The sequence below is a fragment of the Sapajus apella genome, unplaced genomic scaffold (genome assembly GCF_009761245.1).
Source record: "Sapajus apella isolate SASKATOON/1434 unplaced genomic scaffold, GSC_monkey_1.0 scaffold10, whole genome shotgun sequence".
Taxonomy (NCBI): Eukaryota; Metazoa; Chordata; class Mammalia; order Primates; family Cebidae; genus Sapajus; species Sapajus apella.
The window spans coordinates 5,378,999-5,399,750 of record NW_022436950.1 but is presented as its reverse complement, the minus strand read 5'-3'; the positions used below and the strand labels follow the sequence as shown (position 1 = coordinate 5,399,750).

The following is a 20,752-nucleotide window of genomic DNA, read 5'->3' as shown; positions in this document are numbered from 1 at the left end:
GTTTGTGTATCTCAGGGGATCACCTGAGAGTGTGGGAAAGATTTAAACAGACACACCAGAGTTAAGAGACCAGCCATCCCCTGGGCTTTTATTCCACAGAGAGACACGTTCACCTAATGGAAACTTTCTCACTGGCTCTGTAAACAGAAGCCTGTGATCATACACCTTCCTGCATAGCCCAGACCCCAGGTCACATTGCAGTTGGTCCCTTACGGCTTACCTCCATCCTCAGGATCTTTAGATATGCCAGATATACAGCACTCAATGTTAATTTTATCCTCTGCATAGCTACTCAATATCTGCTTGCACTCCTGACTTAACTGGTAAAATTTGAAGGATCAAAACATCTTTTTGGTGACCTCTTACTTTTTTACTATTTCTCAGTACCAACAAACAAAGGTCTCCCTGTCCACATGCTACTGATGTGTCGTTGATCAGTTCAAATCAACGTATCTATCCTGTATTCTAGTAAACATAGGACTTGTCCTACTAACATCCACTTGGATGGAGATTTGGTAGAGAAGAGAAAAACTGGACATTTTACAGAAGTGAAGTCAAAACAATTTCACAAAATCATTCAGGTTTCTATGAAATTCTGATCTCACTTTGCACTTTTCATGATCTCTGATGAATAAGTCTTTGTGGGAGGAGGCTGGTTTGGGGACTTTGCTGCTCTGGGTTGAATACCCCATAGATCCTGACTAGCACTTCCCACAGCTTAGTGTATCCCATTCAGAGATTCTAAATCATAACAATCCCAGGCTTTCATGGCATTCCTCTTATGGTTCATTAAAAAAAGCTTAGGCTAGGGCCAGGTGTGATGGCTCATGCCTGTAATCCCAGCACCTTGGGAGGCTGGGGTGGGCAGATCACAAGGTCAAGAGATCGAGACCATCCTGGCCAACATGGTGAAACCCCCATCTCTATTAAAAATACAAAAATTAGCTAGGCATGGTGGTGTGTGCCTGTGATCCCAGCTACTCAGGAGGCTGAGGCAGGAGAATTGCTTGAACCCAGAAGGCAGAGGTTGCAGTGAGCCAGGCTTACGCCGTTGCACCCCAGCCTGGCGACAGAGCAAGACTTCATCTCAAAAAAAAAAAAAAAAAAAAAAAAAAAAAAATTCAGGCTAGGGCCAGGCGCAGTAGTGCATGCCTGTAATCCCAACACTTTGGGAAGCCAAGGTGGGTAGATCATGAGGTCAGGAGTTCGAGACCAGCCTGACCAACCTGGTGAAACACCGTCTCTGCTAAAATTCCAAAAATAAGCTGGGCTTGGTGGCGCACGCCTGTAATCCCAGCTACTCAGGAGGCTGAGACAAGAGAGTCGCTTGAACCCAAGAGGCAGAGGTCGCAGTGAGCGGAGATTGCACCACTGCACTCCAGCCTGGGCAACAGAGCAAGACTCTTATCTCAATAGAGGAAAAAAAAAAGCTTAGTCTAAATTGTTCACCAAAGAAAGGTCTCAGTGTCCTCCAGCTTTCATGCACAAAGGTGGCGTTTCCACCTTCTTGGAGCTATCATCTGAAGAGCAGACTCAGGCACTGTCTTTTCATATTGACTCCTGCTCTGCATTTCATCATCTTTTAGAGAATGCGCCCAGAACAACAAAAGACTATTTACAGTTCTAATGGTTTTCCCACTGACCTTTGACCATGCAGACAACACTCTGTTTTCTCTACCCCAAAATGTGCCTGTGCATAATGCTCTGTGACTCGCCTCATCTTTGAGTTGCGTGAATTAGGGATTAGAGCCTCGCTGGACGCGGCTGCCCTTTTCAGGTTGTTTCAGATCTGCAGGGATGTATTCGCCCCATTTTATGTCACTTTGCCTTTGCAAATTTTACCTCAACTTCTTTTTAAAAAAAATTTTTTTAACTTACAGAATATAATCAGAGCAAAGCTTCAGAGCTGTGGGGCAGGGAAGACTAATTGGTGCTTAAACCGCTTTGAAGCTTTTCATCCAAGGGCGGTAGCATCTCCATAAACGTTGGCAGTATCCAAGGGCCTGATTTCACCCAAGAATATGATTTCTGCAGTTTGCAAGTTGTTTTCTAATTGTAGGATGTGGAGAACTGTCGGCTAGAGTCTAGACTGATTCCGCTGAGAGCCCAGAGACACAAATCTATCTTTACTTGCCCTCTTCGCCTCATGTTTAGATGGTCACAGATTTCACCTCCACGGTATTTCAAAAACACTGTTTCCCCTGTGGTCTCCACCCCTTCATGACCATCCATGTGTCCTCTCACTAAATGTAACCAATTTCTGTATCTTTTTGTGCTTCAAGGTATCTCACAATCAGTTGTCTAGATAAACCTCACATTTAAAATGGTGTAAAAGGCCAGAGAGAAGCTCGCTTTCTTCTTGAATCTGATTACGTAAAATTCTCAACTATGTAACTTTTTACTTTGCACTACCCACAGCAGCATGAATGTGTATCTCAGAAAATGCAAAAATAATAATATTTGCCAAACTCACTAAGGTAATTATTTCTGCTTTATAAATAACAGTATTTCACAAATATAAAATGCCTTCACATCAAAGTCACTCTGTGTTTAAAAAATCGAGGCTGATATCTCTGTGTCCCTGTCTGAATAGCCAGATGCAGTCCCCTGAGAAATGGCAGAGAAGGAAAGAGAAGCAACATTTACTGAGTCTTTCGTGTGTTCTTACATGTTCAACCCCGTTTAATCCTCACGATAACCCAGAAGTTGGTGTTATTACTTTCCTATTACAGAGGAGTGACTGAGGCTCAGAGAGGTTCTGTACCTTGCCCCAAGTCATTCCTGCTAGCAGAGACAAGATTTGAACCCACTTTTGGCTCCCTGCAAAGGGTGTCCCGTGTGAGAGATAAAGAAAAGTCCCTGGGGACCCATCACCTCGAGCAGTAGCCCAACTTCCTGCTGAAAATTCTAGCAGGTGGCCTAGAAATAGGAGAATTAAGCAAGTCAGAGAGAAAGAGAAACATCCATGAAAGAGGTGACAATGAACTGTCTTCAGAATGACTCAACCTTGGTTCTCAAAGGGCATCTGCTTGTGCCTCAGTGTCATTGGTAGGACACAGAGAACTCCTGAAGGGGTGTGGCCAGATGGCACTAGGACTTCAGAATACGGCAAGGCAGGAAAATACACACAGCATGTCCAGTCCAAACTGGAGTAAGAGACTTGAACCCTTGGAAAGCCAACTTGAGTGGTGTCCTAAGGTGTGTTAAGGTCACAGTGGATCCATGGACAGAAGATGGCAGAAGGTCTTTCTGGAGGAGTCCAGAAAAGAGGCCTTAGGGTCAGAGAAGAGGCCAAGATTCAGGGGCAAAACAATGGTATTCAGAAAGTCAAAATACAAGCTCAGGAGAGAGGCGGCCTGGACGAGCCCTGTGGGAATAGCAGTGTATTAGTCCCTTTTCACGCTGCTGATAAAGACGTACCCGAGACTGAGAAATTTACAAAAGAATGAGGTTTAATGGATTTACAGCTGCACATGTCCAGGGAAGCCTCACAAGCATGGTGGAAGGCAAGGAGGAGCCACTCACATCTTACCTGGATGGCGGCAGGCAAAGAGGGAGCTTGTGCAGGGAAACTCCCATTTTTAAAACTGTCAGCTGTCATGAGACTTATTCGCTATCACAAGAACAACATGGAAAAGACCCAACCCCTTGATTCAATTACCTCCCACTGGGTCCCTCCTACAACACATAGAAATGCCAGATGAGATTTGGGTGGGGACACAGCTAAACCATATCAAGCAGTTACCCAGTTGCAGGACTAAGAAGGAAGGGTGGGCAAGGGTGCAGGGCTGGGAGCTTCTTTTCCCATCCCCATCCCCTAGCATGGCCAGTTCATCTCAGAACTTAAGCAGGACCAAGACCTTTGGTACCATACCTGGCCCTCTTCACTGAGTGTCTCCAAGGAGGCAGGGCCTGACCAGAGTCCTCAGGGCCTGTGTGGAAAGGCCCTGAGCTAGTGAAAAATTCACCAGTTGACAAACAGATGGCAAATTAGCAAAGACATAGAAATTTCCTGTAACCAAAAACAAGAAAGAGTCTGAAACTGAAAACTGAGGCTTTTTCCTTTGGAAAAGATGTCCCAGCAACGACTTTTTTCCATAACTGGAGGTTAAAGAGGTGGGCTGGCAGGGAAGGGGATGCTTCCAGGGCTGGCCCTGCTCAATGTGGTTACAAAGCACAGCTGCTATTTCAAGCTTGGGGAGAATTTTGGTGCATTAGGCCAAATGCAGTGACTCATGCCTATAATCCCAGCACTTTGGGAGGCCAAAGTGGGAGGACTGGTTAAAGCCAGGAATTGGAAACCAGCTTGAGCAACATAACCAGATCTCTTCTTTACACAAAATTTAAAACTTAGCTGGATGTGTTGATGTGTGCCTCTTGTTCCAGCTATGCGGCAAAAAAATCACTTGAGCCCAGGGGTTTGAGGCTGCAGCAAGCTATGATCACACCACTGCCCTTCAGCCTGGGTGACAGAGTGAGACCCCCATCCCTAAAAATTAAAAAATGATAATTAAAAACAATTGGTTCATCAAATTGAGAGGGTGCAGCAAGCCATGATCACACCATTGGATTGCAGCCTGGGTGACAGAGTAAGATCCCATCCCTAAAAAATTTTTTAAAACATGAAAAAAAAATGAGTGCATAAAATTGAGAGGATGAAGTGGATTCTAGATGTGGAAATAAAACGAATGGATGTGAGAGGCTGGAAAACACAGTGAATGTAAGGATAACATTGAGCAAAACAGCATTTGGGGTGTGGGCTGTACCTCTGGAATTGGGGAAGGAGATGCACAAAGTGGGCTTGTGAGAGGGCAGGAATGGACTCTGAAAACACCCTTCTCACCCATCACATTCTCGCTGCAGGCTGGGCATAAATGTTCAGCTTGCCCCATGATGTAACAGAATCACTAGCTGGGTGAGCTAAACAGGCTTCTTTCACTGCTCTCCAGCAAGGTAGTGGCTTCCCAATTAAGCACTGCATCTGCTGAATCATGAGGTCTGAACATCCCTCCAAGCAAAAGTGCAGACACTGCCCCTTCCACACCTATGTGTCCCAGAACTTTTGACAGGAGGAGATGACTTGGAGTGCTTCCTCAGACAATTTCCAGGCAGAATGCAAAAATTCGCCTCATCAATATCTGACATTGCTTACATCCTACAGGCAAGCATGTATCTGGGATGTCTAGAAAATAAGAGGACTTCTCTGAGTTGCTTTAAAGGACAATTAATGCCTTCTCTGTCTCTGCTGTCTGACACTGAAACTTTATTTTCTCCATTTTGCTACATTATCCTCTTTTCTGATGTTTATCATTTTTTTGACTAGTATTTTTATTGATAAGAGGTGCTTTGGAATTTGCACACATGAAGAAATAAAGAGCTTTTTTCTTCTACATTTCTAGTATTCAGCTGCTCTCTTAACTTTCTTGTCCAGATGTTTTGACTTTTAAATTCTCTAGACGGTTTCTTTTTCTTTCTTTCTTTTTATTTATTTATTTTTTTTTGAGACCAAGTCTCATTCTGTAACCCAGGCCTAAGTACAATGGTACAATCTGGGCTCACTGCAACCTCCATCTCCTAGATTCAAGCAATTCTCCTGCCTCAGCCTCCTGAGTGGCTAGAACTACAGGCATATGCCACCAAGCCCAGCTAAATTTTGTATTTTTAGTAGACAGAGTTTCCCCATATTGGCCAGACTGGTCTTAAACTCCTGACCTTAGGTGATCTGCTGCCGAGCCTCTGCCTAGGATCTGCATATTATGTAGTCAGTTTTGTTCAGCATTTTTGAAAAATCCCCGCTCTCAGAGTTCTGAAGACATGACTCCACTGCCTGCTGGATTTTGATTCTGTGGAAGTCTGAAGCCAAGTCTGACTGGCTGCTTGTGGTCACCTGACTTTTTGTTTTTATTGCGGTTGTTGCTCTTGTTTACCTACTACTCCTGTTTGCTCTAGGTCCCTTCTTTGTGCCTAAAACATGCAAATGTCATGAAGCTAAGTCTCGGTATCACATTATTCTAACTAATTGGACTTTGTTTTAGTGAACCTTTTCAACCTAAGGTCAACTCTTTATTTAGCCCAAGGAAGTTTCTATTTGTTCAATGCTTCTTTTCCATGTGTTCTGTACTTTCTTACATGTACATGCCACTTCCCTAAACCGTGGATCTTTTTTCCTCCCATTATTTTCACTTCCTCATTTTTTTCATACCCTTGACTTTTATTTTTAGGTACAAGAGTTTCTCACATGCATCATCTACTTCACTGATCCAGTTTTCTGCAGCCTTGAATCTGTTGTTGCTGCTTCCATCTGGGATTTTAAATTCTGCTATTGTGCTTTTCTCATCTTCTCACATTCTTGCCTGATCTCGCTGTTGTTTCTCTGCCCGCTTGCCTTTCACAGGTGCGATATCTTTCTGCATGTTTTAAGGAACACATGGAAGAAAATTTGTAACATCTCTTCCTTTTTTGTCAAAAGACATTTGCTCTAGTTTCTTTTGAAGTCCCTTGTTTCATTGACGACGCGGTTTGGCTGTGTCCCCGCCCAAATCTCATCTTGAATTGTAGCTCCCATAATTCCCACATGTTGTGGCAGGGACCTGGTGGGAGATATTTGGATCGTGGGTGCAGTTTCTCCCATACTGTTCTCATGGTAGTGAATAAGTTCCACAAGATCTGATGGTTTTATAAGGGGTTTCCCCTTTCACTTGGTTCTCATTCTCTCTCTTGCCTGTTGCCATGTAAGACTTGCCTTTCGCCTTCTTCACCTTCCTCCATGATTGTGAGGCCTCCCCAGCCATGTGGAACTGTGAGTCCATTAAACCTTTTTTTCTTTATAAATTGCCCAGTCTCAGGTATGTCTTTACCAGCAGCATGAAAGTTAAGTCTCAGTGTTGCACTCTTTTAACTAATTGGCATTTGCTTCAATAAACGTTTTCAACCTGAAGGCCAACTCTTTCTTTAGCTCAAGAGAGTTTTTATTTGTTAATGCTTCTTTCCCATGTGTTCTGTACTTTCTCACATGTACTTGCCACATCTTTAAACTATGGGTCCTTTTTCCTTTTGTTGTTTTTACTTCCTCATCTTTTTCAAACCCTTGACTTTTATTTTAATACAATTGACTAGTGATTTTCTCTACAATATTGCCTTGCCAAGCAATATTGGCAATAATTCTCTCTTTATTAATTCTTGTAAACACTGGTCACTGATTGTTTATTATCAGGAATCAAGATGGATCCTGACACATATTATTCGAATCCCTTCTAGCATCTTTTAGACTCAATAAAATTTAAAGATGCTTACAGAGATTTCGATAGCCAGGTCAGGTATGCAGCATCCTGCTGAGACTAAGGAGGGAAACTGATTGTATGAGTCTCTTCTCATACTGCTATAAAGAACTACCTGAGACTGGGTAATTTATAAAGGGTTTAGTTGACTCACAGGTCCACATAGCTGGGGAGGAAACTTACAACGATTGTGGAAGGGGAAGGAAACTTACACTCATGGCGGAAGGCAAAGGGGAAGCAGGGTCTGTCTTACTTGGTGGCAGAAGAGAGAGAGCACGCAGGGGGAAGTGCCACAGTTTTAAACCATCAGATCTCGGGAGAATTCATTCACTATCATGAGAACAGCAAGGGGAAAATCGGCTCCCATAATTCAGTTACCTCCCACTGAGCCCCTCCCCTTACACGTGGGGATTACTATTCAAGATGAGATTTGGGTGGGGACACAGAGCCAAACCATATCGCTGAGTCAGCAGCTGTGGCAACACGGATAATGGCTCAGTCCAGAAAACTTTTTTCCATGTTTCTTCTGACATCAGCAATTAATATTAGTACATAATTTCCAAAATATCTCCATTTATCAAAAAATGCATTGATTTAAGAAAATTATAGAATAGTACAAACCATACCATTATACTGCAAAAGAATGATACTGTACATATTATTTTGTAACTTGTTTTATTCACTTAATGGCATATGGGGTGCATCTTAGACACATTTTTATTAAGATACATGTAGGCCTTCTTCATTCCTTGTCACAGATGTATAGCATTCCATTAGATGATATCAAATTCATCAACCTCTTCCAGACCGATGGCACTTAAGTTGCTTTAGTGCTAATTGGTTGGTTGGTTTTATTTTGTTTTACTTGCAGTATAATTTAGTGGATTCCTTATCATTTTGATATTCCCTTAAAAAAAAACTTTTTTGAGATGGAGACTCACTCTGTCGCCCAGGCTGGAGTAAGTAGAACGGCATGATCTCGGCACACTGCAAGCTCCGCCTCCTGGATTCAAGCAATTCTCATGCCTCAGCCTCTCAAGTAGCTGAGATTACAGACACGTGCCACCATGCCCAAGTAATTTTTGTATTTTTAGTAGAGACAGGATTTCACTATGTTGACCAGACTGTCTCAAACTCCTGACCTCTGCCCACCTTGGCCTCCCAAAGTGCTGGGATTACAGACATGAGTCACTGAAGCCAGCCTCCCTTAAATATTTTTGAATCACAAATTAAGTGTTTTACATAAATGTCTCCAATATATTCATTTATATAAGAATTTTGTTTAATAATACTGTTAACAGTGGTTGCCTCTGGGACATGAGGCCATGGAGCAGTCATGTGGAAGCCATGAGCTAATATATTTCACTTTCCATCCTTTGCTACTATCAGTTTTTACACCTAAGAGTAGTGCTTTTCTAATTTTAATCAAAATATATAAATAGATAATGCTATAATAACATTTCCACAAAGACAGTCTTCTTCTTTCTTAGGGCTATGTCTCAGGAGATGTTTCTAAAAGTTAGCTTACTGGGTTAAAGGGCACAGTCTTGAAAGTCTTGAAAGTGTTATACCCACTCTCGTGGTCTGGAGAGATCACAAAGGTTTAATGATCTGCCTGTGGTTCATGCCATCAGGTAAAAATAGATATAAACATTGTACTACTCTGTTCTCACACTGCTATAAAGAACTGCCAAGACTGGGTAATTTATAAAGAAAAGAGGTTTAGTTGCCTTGACCTCTTCAGTCAGTTCTGCTGAAGAGGCCTTAGGAAACTTAGAATGATGGTAGAAGGGGAAACAGGTACATCTTACATGGCAGCAGGTGAGAGAGAGAGAGAGAGGAGACAGAAAAAGCGTGAAGAGGGAGAGAGAGTGGGAAAAACTACCATTTATAAAACCATCAGATCTCATGAGAATTCCTTCACTATCAGGAGAACAGCTTGGGGGAAACCACCCCTATAATCCAATCACTTCCCTCTCTCCACTCGTGGAGATTACAGGTCCCTCCTTCAATACGCGGGGGTTACAATTCGAGATGAGATTTGGGTGAGGACACAGAGCTAACCCATATCAGCCACGTTCCATTACATTGTGTCTAACAGTAAAAGCTCTGCTCACACAGCTAGTGTAAAGGATGTGGTCTTAAAATCCATTCAAAAAGACTCAACTGGTGGAAGTGCCAGAATGGGTCCTATGTGATTCAGCTCCATTCTTGCCTACTTGCTGCTCTGGATCAAAAACCCAGAGACGAGGGACATTCTGTTCTTATGGGTGCCCAGAACAGAAGTGTTGTATTTGAGGATGGCAGATCGTCCTATAAAAGGAGTCCTGTTGAGACTTTGCTCAGAGTTCCTGCCTGTCTGTTGGAATTTTCTTTGTTCCACCCTTTTCTGTCCCTGATTTTGTGCTCCAGCGGGCCTTCACAGTAACCAGAGCCACAGCTTCTTTGCTCAGGCCCAAATGGGGAAAAATAAATGGTTGAGCTTTGTACTGCCTGGGTCACCCCTAACTCAATCCCTGCAGCCAGGCTGCGCTTTGGCAGTTTGTTGATAACTGCTAACACAGGATAACTGTGATTGGTTGACGTCAATCAAGACACGCCCCTAAAGACCCAGAAGAGCCAATCCCAATCAAGCCTCAGCTGTGTCACAGTGAGAGGTCAACTGGCATGGCCAGGAGACACCTGCTTTGCCCAACACATCGATATTTTCTATGGTTGGAAAGGGAAAAAAAACCAATATGTACTCCACTAATATTGAGTACTAACTTAGGAGCTTTTATTATTTAATTTAATCCCAACAGTCCTTAGGGACAGGTCTTGCTATCCCTATTTCACAGATAAAACTTCAGCTCAGAGAGTATGAGTCATTTGTTTAAGGTCCCACAGCTAATATGCATCAAAACTTATCTCACCGATTTCATATGCTGCTTGGCATAGCTTGTTAATGACCCTGAAGTCCATCCAAGCTAGGTCTGGAAAATACATTTTAGATCCTATTCTCCCGAGTTTTGTTGTTTAAAAGTAGAGTATTTGGAATACATATATGTGTGTCTGTGTGTGTCTGTGTGTGTCTGTGTGTGTGTGTGTGTGGTTTAGACTAGGATTGGAAGGAAAAATAAAGATTTGGTTTTGCCAGTTAAGCATCTTCTAACAGTTTAAATAATTGGTCTTGGTCTGTGTTATCAGATTGTGGCCTAAACTAGATCACAGGAATGAATCATAGCTGATGTAATGCACACATGTCTTAGTGGAGCTATTATGTGATATCCAGGTGCAATGAATTTTACAATATGAAATAGAGCTCTACACTTGTCCCCGGTGAGCAATTACGGCATCATGAACTAGGCACTTGGATGCAGTTCAAAGAGCTGAGAACAAGTCATGAAAACGCAGGGAAAGTAAACTTTGGAGTTCCAGAGAGGTCACCCATCTCCTCCCGGCCTTGCAGAGATGGGAAAACTGGTGGAGAAAACCTACAAGTCCAGGCTTTCACTTTTCCCTTAAAAGAATAGGGGTTGTCTAGAGCTGTGTAACTTCTGAGATGGTGAGTCTTCCAGAAAATTTGCTCCCAGGGGACTTCATGGAAGGAGACATTGCCTTCAAACTTTGGCTTTTCAGTTCTGCTACTAGCATTTGGGATTGGACCAATGGCCCCTGATGGCAATTCTGGTTGGGCAGGGGAAGTGTGAGGGTGTGGTGGGCAGGTGGGTGGAGTTAGGAACCGGGGCAAAGGGACATAGACATGCAAGCTAATGTGGTTGGTGGAGACCTTCCAGCAAGGGCGGCATTGCCTGCAGCGATATCAGAAAGCCAGGAAGAGAAGCTTTCTGCAAGCTTAATTCTTTTTGCTCAGGAAGTACTAAAGTTAGAACCTGTTGTCTTTGAAAAAAAAAAAAAAAGATGTTATTTCACAGATCTGTACATGTAAACAACAAATAAGCAAAGACAAAACAAAACAAAAAAGATTTGAAGTCCTAAAACTTTGCTAAGATATGTTTTTCTTCCAAGAGACTACATGGAAATTTTGTTGTCGAAATAAAGCATTGTGCTGAGCTTCACTTGAAATGCTTAAATCCTTTCAAACCATTTCCATTTTTGCCTTTACTCAAACTAAGTGGTTACTTTCTAATGAGTGCTAAGCCCAGTATGTGTAAAGTGTGGTTTTGGCCAATAAAAGGGAAGGTAACACCATTTTAATAGTTTCTCAGAAGCAGTTAAAAAATGACACAATGAAGTTTAATAGGCTGAGGAAACATCACACCCCATCATTTAAAACTCAGCAATGCAAAAAATACCCAGGGGTGAAGAGAGGTGAGGGAGACTGCCAAAAGATTATTGCTTGAAGAATTGCCTTCCCTTGTACCGGCACCCACCCAGGGCAGTTGCCCAGGTTCAGGCAGGGATGACCACATTTTATATCACGTGATCCTCAGCCCACAAGCTGATTGGATCAGAGGAGGCCACGCCCCCAGAGGTGCATCCGAACGCTGATACAGCTGGCTGCAGGAGGCTCTGCCCAGTTTTTGCAGCCACGTGCAAAATGAGACTGTAAGTGCTCTCATTCAAAAAGCAGGCGAGGGCCTGGCCCAGCACATTGGGAGGCCGAGGCGGGCAGATCACAGGTCAGCAAATCGAGACCATCCTGGCTAACACAGTGAAAACCCCCTCTACTAAAAATACAAAAAATTAACCTGACGTGGTGGCACGCTCCTGTAGTCCCAGCTACTGGGGAGGCTGAGGCCGGAGAATCGCTTGAATCCAGGAGGTGGAGGTTGCAGTGAGCCAAGATCGTGCCACTGCACTCCAGCCTGAGCAACACAGTGTGACTGAGTCTCAAAAAAAAAAAAAAAAAAAGAAAAAGAAAAAGGGAAAAGGCACGTTTGGTTCTCTTCTTGCCCTTTCCTTCTAAGTTCTCATTTTCAGCATAAGGAGTTAGCTGACATAGCTGTGAACCCCGAATATCTGAGACAGATCTCAGTCAATTTAGGAAGTTTATTTTGCCGAAGTTACGGAGTGTACCTGTGACACAACCTCAGGAGGTCCTCATGACATGTGCCCAAGGTGGTCGGAGCATAGCTTCTGAGAAACTATTAAAATGTTATCACCGGTCAGGTGCAGTGGCTCACGCCTGTAATCCCAGCACTTTGGGAGGCTAAGGCGGGCAGATCACAAGGTCAGGAGATTGAGACCATCCTGGCTAACACAGTGAAACCCTATCTCTACTAAAAATACCAAAAAATTAAAAAATTAGCCAGGCATGGTGGTACTTGCCTGAAATCCCAGCTACTTGCAAGGCTGAGGCAGAAGAATAGCTTAAACCCAGGAGGCAAAGGTTGCAGTGAGCAGAGACTGTGTCATTGTACTCAATCCTGGTGACTGAGTGAGACTCCATCTCAAAAAAAAAAAAAAAAAATGTTGTCACCTCCTCGTTTACCATCCTAACCCATACTTTTCACAAACTGGCCTTTGCCTTCATGAATTCATTAGAAATTCATCATTCACCACTTACTTTGAGTAAAGGCAAAAATGGAAATGGTTTCAAGGTATTTAAGCATCTCAAGTGAAGCTCAGCACAACAAATTATTTTAACAACAAAATGTTAACGTAATCTCTGCAGAGACATGAGGCATTAATCAACAGATGCAAGAAGAACATTGGTTTGGTACTGAAATCCCAGGACATAGGTAGATAAGAGACAAATAGTTGCATTCTTCTGAGTTTCTGGTTAGCCTTTTCAAAGGAGGCAATCAGATACGAATTTATCTCAGTGAAGAGCAGGACGACTTTGAATAGACTGGAAGGCAGGTTTGCCCTAAGGTGTTCCCAGCTTGACTTTTTTACCTTTCGCTTAGTGATTTTGGGTCTCCAAGAGTTATTTTCCTTTCACATAAGGAAGTCACCGGGCACAGTTGTGCGTTCCTGTAGTCCCAGCTACTCGGAAGGCTGAGGTGGGAGGATCTCTTGAGCCCAGGAGTTCTGGACTGCAGTGAGCTATGCCAATCGGGTGTCTGCACTAAGTTCAGCATCGACATGGTGACCTCCCTGGAGCGGGGGACCACTAGGTTGCCTAAGGAGGGGTGAACCGGCCCAGGTCAGAAACAGAGCTGTCAAAACTCCCGTGCTGATCAGTAGTGGGATTGCGCCTGTGAATAGCCACTGCACTCCAGCCTGGGCAACATAGAGAGACCCTGTCTCTTTAAAAAAAAAAAAAAAAAGGAAGTCACATGAGTAAGAAAGGATATGACAGATCCCTTGGTCATTCATGTTTCTAACAGTGCCATTGATTTCCTCCTTTTTTAGAGCAAGTTCTGGATCGAGTGACACACTTACTGAATAAATGACAATGGGCATAGCAAAACTCATGGGTCAAGATACTTCCATTTTTCTACTTTTTATTTCCGTGGCACTTTGTGTTGCCATGATATGTAAAAATAGATGTCAATTTTCAACACCTTCTCCTTCCTTTTATTAAAAAAAAAAAAGTTACTATGTTTCATCATGATTGGTTAAGAATTCTTGTTTTGTGTTTTGGCTTTCATTGGCTAAAGATTGAAACTGGGCCCGGTGCAGTGGCTCACGCCTGTAATCCTAGCACTTTGGGAGACGGAGTTGGGTTGGCCAGGCTGGTCTTGAACTCCTGACCTTCTTTCTAAGTCCTCATTTTCAGCATAAGTGTTAGCTGACATAGCTGTGAACCCTGAATATCTAAGGCAGCTCTCAGTCAATTTAGGAAGCTTATTTAGGAGGAAGTTATTAGGAGGAGATCAGGAGTTCAAGACCAGCCTGGCCAACATGATGAAACTCCATCCCTACTAAAAATACAAAAAATTAGCCAGGCATGGTGGTGGGCACCTGTAATCCAAGCTACTAGGGAGGCTGAGATAGAAGAATCACTTGAACCCAGTAGGTGGAGGTTGCAGTGAGCTGAGATCACACCATTGCATTCTGCCTGGGCAACAAGAGCAAAACTCTGTCAAAAAAGAAAGATTGAAACTGACCACTGGACACAGTGGCTCAAAAATAAATAAATAATTAAAAACATTTTATCATTTTAAATTAGATTTATTTGTTTAATTATTTAATAAGTGACAGATTTACTAGACTCAAAACTTTAAATTGTTTAAGAATAAAATAGAAGCAAAATTCTTCCTTCCTCCCCTGCTACCTTATCCTCTCTTTCCTCCCTCTCCCCAAATAGATAACTATCGCTATCAATCCCTTAGATTCTCTTCCTGAAATTTTTAAATTTATATCTATACTCTGTTAAATTGTGAATTCAAAATATACATCCATATCCTAATCTTCAGTACTGGTGAATGTGACCTTATTGGGAAAAAGTGTGTTTCCAGATATCATTAAGTTATCTCAAGATGAGATCACTCTGCATTGAGGAGACACCCTAAATGCAATAGCAGCTGTTTGTTGTTGTTGTGTTCTTTTTCTGAGATGGAGTTTCACTCTTGTTGCCCAAGCTGAAGTACAATGGTGTGATCTTGGCTCACTGCAACCTCCATCTCCCAGGTACAAGCGATTCTCTTGTCTCAGCCTCCCAAGATTACAGGCATGTGCCACCACACCCAGCTAATTTTTTTGTATTTTGTAGAGAGGGGATTTCACCATGTTAGTCAGGCTGGTCTCAAACTCCTGACCTCAGGTTGTAGCAGGAGCGGCCACGGGAAAGGATCTCTCGGACACCAAATACAGGAGGAAGGAATTTATTTCAGCTAGGAGCAAGGTGGCATAGGTGCCTAACAGCCAAGTTCTTCTAACAAAGGGAGGTTCAGCCTTTATATAGGCTTATACTTTAGATGTTACACGTGGAAGAATATTAGGTTCATAGTTTTAGAACTTACATGCCAAAAGGTCTCTGTTTACAGTTTTAGGAATCACATATGAAAGGGTTCCGGTTTACAGTTTTAGGACTTATATGTGAAAAGGTCTCTGTTTACAGTTTCAGGAGTTACATATGAAAGGGTTATGGTTTGATTTTGTTTTAAGTAAAAATAGTGCCTTCTTGGAAAGTTTTCCCCAAGGCCTAGCCTGTCACCTACAGGAAGGTAAAACCGGAGGCGCCAGTCCGTCAACCTTTTCTTCTATTGAAATGCAGCATGATAGTCAAAGGGGAAGTTGATCTGAGAAGCCTGGGTCTCCCTCTTCAAGGTGATCCACCCACGTGGGCCTCCCAAAGTGCTGGAATTACAGACTTGAGTCACTGCGCCCGGCCAAGGTGTTCTTTTAAGAGAAGAGAAAGCTAGAGACACAGAGAAGAGGGCACAGATGGAGGTGATGCTGCCATACACCAAAGAAGGCCTAGAACTGCCAGACGCTGGAAGAGGCAAAGGGAGATTCTCCCTGGAACCTTCAGAAGGGGCCCACGTGGCCCTGCTCACAGATGATTTCAGACTTTGACCTACAGAATTGCGAAAGCATAAAATTCAGTTGTTTTTAAGCCATCGTGTGTTTAGTAATTTGTTATCAAAGCCCTCAGGACAGAATACAACATGTAAGCAATGCAAGAATGTACTTTTTTTTGGTGTGATTTTATCCTTAAAAGCCTTCACCTTTTAATGAAGTTATCTCTTTAGAGAAACATAAGCAGGCCTCAAGCAGGTATGGGTCTCACTGAAGCAATGAACTTCATGACTGCCACGGCCCACTCTTGTCACCCCTGCCAGGAAGGGGTCTGAAGGCTGAACCGTATCTTTTCCAGGCACTGTGGCTGAGTGTCGCACCTGTCACAGATTCCAAGGGCCGCCTCCGAGAAGGGAATACCTATGCCTGCTGCCAGTGCAAAGCTGTGAGAAAGTCTCCTTACTCCCCAGAGAAGGGCTGTACTCACTGACTTTCATTCACGATTTAACAGTAGTTCCTAGAAATTTGTTGTGTTACCTAGTCTGCTATCACAAAAATCCAAAGCCTGAATAGTTTTTAGACCATAGAAAAGTTGAAAGAAAAAATATTTTCCACTCCTTAATAATGTCAGGGCTTAATTACACACTTCTTGAATTGCAGCTTCAGGGAATTTCAAAACACATGATTTAGCCTTCTTCTACCATATGAAATATTCTGTTGGAACAAACAAGACTGGGGCTACTATGTCACGTTCATCTTACCCAGAAGGTAGAAGCAATAATTCATACTGTCAGAGAGAGGGAGAGACACTTTGCCTAAAGTGGCCAATTTTAACTTCTACGGATTCTAATTTTTAACATTGGGGTTAAGGTCCAGTTAATGCTGAAAATAGATGTGTGTTGCCTGGAGCCAAAGGCAGAAAACTGTGAGCCTTGGGAATAGTACCAGGCATTAACCCTTCCGTGGCAGGATAGTGGGAATGCGGTGAGGGGTAAATGAGAGGTCGAGGCAGTCAGAGCAGTGAAGAACCCCAGAACATTGGGGGTGTGGGGCCTCTTGGAAAGATAGCTATTTCTGAACTGGCACAGAAATACTCCAATAGTTTAACAAGTAATGTGTCCTGGTGCATGTCGGCTAGGCACAGTTCTAGTGATATTAGTATACACAACACATCCTACCCAACACTTGCATACCCGTCGTCCTGCCTGACTCTGGTACCAAAGATCTGAGTTCAGTGTTACCCATGACGCTGAAGTTTCCAAGATGCAAAATGACTCCACCAGCGTGGCCCTAGCAATAGGTTGTACTTGCAGGCCCTGAGCCCATATTTTCAGATTTCAAATCCAGCCCTCTTTGCATTAAATAGCAGCTACTTTTTAAATGAGATTAAATCTTTCCAGCCTAGGCATACAACCAAGCCAGCTCCATTTTGGGTGAGAGAACCGAAGAAAGCCACACCAAAGCCAGAGGAGAAGCAGAGGGGGATCCGAGTCAAGGATGCCGTGGGAGTTGCCATGAGGACAAGTTTTTAAAACTGAGAAGGCTCAAGGCTGTATTATGGATGAGAACCCTAAAATCGTGACTGCGGAGTAGATAAGCTCTGAGTATAGACCTCGTTTTCTTTCTCTTTCTTTCTCTCTTTCTTTCTTTCTTTCTTTCCTTCTTTCTTTTTTTTTCATTTTTTTAAATTTTTTTTTTTTTAAGACTCGGTTTCACCATGTTGGTCAGGCTGGTCTTGAACTCAGGACCTCAGACGATCCGCCCTCCTCAGCCTCCCAGGGTGCTGTGATTACAGGTGTGAGTCACCACGCCCGGCCTCTTTTTTTTTTTTTTTTTTTTTTTTCGAGATTCTGTCTTGCTCTATCACCCAGACTAGAGTGCAGTGGTGATATCTCAGCTCACTGCATCCTTCCTCTACCAGGTTCAAACAATTCTCCTGCCTCAGCCTCCCAAGTAGCTGGGATTATAAGCACCCGTCACCACACCTAGCTAATTTTTGCATTTTTAGTAGAAACAGGGTGTCACCATGTTGGCTAGGCTGGTCTTGAACTCCTGACCTCAAGTGATTGGCCCACCTTGACATCCCAAAGTGCTGGGATTACAGGTGTGACCCACTACACCCGGCCTAGACCTCTTCTCAGTGACTTACTTGATAGAGGTCTACATCAGAGTAATGAAAACATGGCTACTTTACCCAATAAGTAACAGAATGTGCTGACCCAAAATATCAAACAAAAATTGGCAAACGGGGTTTATGTTAACAGATGCATGGCATCAATAATAGGTTATAGTTTCTCTCTTTCAGGGGAAGGACAAGGCCAGGCTGACTCAAGCCTCTCCCTGGAGGCTAGCCTTGACCTCTCTGCAGCTATGTGCCACTGAAGATGTCTCCCAAGGCCAGGTCTGAGGATAAACAGTGGCGCGGTGCTCTTGTGCCATGGCTGAGGTTTCTATCTCTTTCTACACACTCACAGGCAGGGGAAATGAGGTGTCTCTCTCTAAAACTCCAGTGGGTCAAGCCATTGCCAACGCCTGGTATATGCTGTGTGTGCACTTCTGTGTGCTGCATTTGCATAGTTTATTCCTGTTTTAAAGCTGAATAATGGATTCAGATTCTGAGCAATAGAAGCTCTACATAAATTATTAGCCAGGCTGGGCTCTGCTTTGTGCTCAGGTGAACCTTGCCCCACTTTTATCTGTGCCTGCTGCTGCTCTAAAATGAGCCCAAGGCACAGCCTCTGCAGACTGAGACCCAGGGCTAGGCAGGGAGAGGGGGAGATTGGTTCAAACTACAGGATGTTTTTTTCCCAGTAGCCAAGAAAGGCATTGTCTGTGGAATGGTAAACAGCACAGGGGCTAGCATAGACTTCACTGAACCTGAACTTGAGTTTAAGGACTGTCGTGGGATGGGAGAAGGGCCCGGTGGTGTCACATGACAGCAAGCGGAAGGATGTCATCATGATGGTCACACATTTCATTTTGAACCAACCACATGCAAGTATTAAGGTCCTGCCTTGTGTTACATACCATGTTCAGTACTGCAGAGATCAAGTAGAAAGGGTCTCTATCTGAAAAAGCAAAGTAAATTAACAATATGTTATTAAAACTAATAAGAAAGCTAAGTAAGTTGTCAGACCCAAAATTAACAAGAAAGAGCCATTGGTGGAAATAATAATAAATCCAGGATTTGCTTCAAATTAATTGGGCAGGAGGAAAGGGATTACATGGAATAGAAAGGAAAGATTAGGTATGAGTTAGTGATTGTTGCGGTTTGGTTTGGGGTACGTAAGGATTCCTCACGCCCCCCCACAAATTGCAGATGCTTTTGAAACTTGCCACTATAAGAAATTTTATTTTTTAAAAACTACCTCATTCACAACAATAACAAGATTTATAAAAACACATTAAATTACATCTACCAAGTAATGCACTATGCATTTATAAAGAAATCTTCTGTACCACCTAACCAGAAGCTAAAAACCTAAAGAGAGAAACAGGATATTTCAGGATTTTTAATCAGGAGGACATCAATTTTGCCCTAATTAATCTATAAATTCAGTGCAATCCCAGTGAAAATTCCTACCAAAATGTATTGCATTGGACTTGGTGGTTCTATGAAAAAGTAAATAAATAAATAATTAATTAAAAATAATTTATTATAACTAGCTGATTCTCATTCATATGGAAAATATGAAAAAATAGTAATGAAAATTTAAAAACAAAAAGAATGAGAAGGAAATGACCTTATCAAAGCACAGTATAATGTAATAATTAAAATAATGTAAAATTAGAGCAAGAAAGGACATGCATTAATAGAACTAAATATAGAGATTTCAGAGGTAGGTAGATGTGCATATGAAAATCTAGGTTGATATAGAGACAGCATTTCAAATCTTTCCCTTTCTGATTTGGGACAAGTTCAGTTTTTAATGTGGGAAAAATAAACTTATATATATATGTATTTATATGTCAATACACTTATTTACCAATATATCTATGTCTGCATATCCTACTTCTATGTTTGTGTCATTGGGCAAAATTACATGTTCGTCTTCATATGCTTATATTTTATATTTTTATACATTTTTATTTGAAAAATATGTAATTGATATTTGTTTATATATTGCATATAGATAAATCCTACAAGACTTAATAGAGGTGAACAAAACATTTCCACCTGCATGGAGTTCACAGTACATATATATAAATGTAGACATATATACATGCATGCATATGTGTATATATTTGCTTACATATGTATGCAAATATACATTTGTATAGATGTGTGCCATGATTCAGATGTATTTGTCCTTCCAAAATTCACATGTTGGATCTTAAAGCCAAGGATGATGGTATTAAGAGGTGGGACCGTTGGATGATGATTAGTGTATTAGTCCATTCTCATGCTGCTATAAAGACATACCCGAGACTGGGTAATTTATAAAGGAAAGAGTTTAACGGACTCACAGTTCCACATGGCTGGGGAGGCTTCACAATCATTGCAGAAGGTGAAGGGAGAGCAAAGGCACATCTTACATGGCAGCAGGCAAGAGAGCACATGCAGAGGACCTGCCTTTATAAAACCATCAAATCTCACAAGACTTATTCACTATCATGAGAACAGCACTGGAAAGGCCTGTCCCCATGATTTAATGACCATGCACTGGGTTCCTCCCATGACACATGGGGATTACGGGAGCTATAATTCAAGATGAAATTTGAGTGGGGACACAGCCAAACCATACCAGTTAGGCTCTGCCTTCATGGATGAGATCAGGGCCTTCTACAAGGGCTCCAGGAGTGAGCCCATCTCTTCCTCCTTTTTGCCTTTCCGCTTTCCACCAAATGAGGATGCAGCAACAATGGTCCATCTTTGAAGCAGAGAGCAACCCTCACCAGACATGGGATCTTCGGGAGCCTTGATCTTGGACTTCCCAGACTCCACAACTGTGAGAAATAAATTTCTATCATTTATAAGTTGCCCAACCTAATTGTTGTATCAGCCTGACTGACTAAGACAACGTATGTCTGTTAGCCAGGAAGGCATTTAGTTTTGAACTAATATGCATATCTTTCTATGCATAATGGCAACCTGGACAGAGCCGTGGAGATACAAGAAGGTG

The 20,752-nt window shown here is 42.5% G+C and overlaps 1 long non-coding RNA gene across 1 annotated transcript; it reads left to right on the top strand.

The window, feature by feature from the left end:
* Positions 1–1,192: 1,192 nt before the first annotated feature.
* On the top strand, positions 1,193–15,215 carry LOC116551496. The gene is made up of 3 exons (XR_004268969.1): positions 1,193–1,204; positions 12,626–12,630; positions 14,932–15,215. It is a non-coding gene; the product is annotated as an uncharacterized LOC116551496 (long non-coding RNA).
* Positions 15,216–20,752: the final 5,537 nt, after the last annotated feature.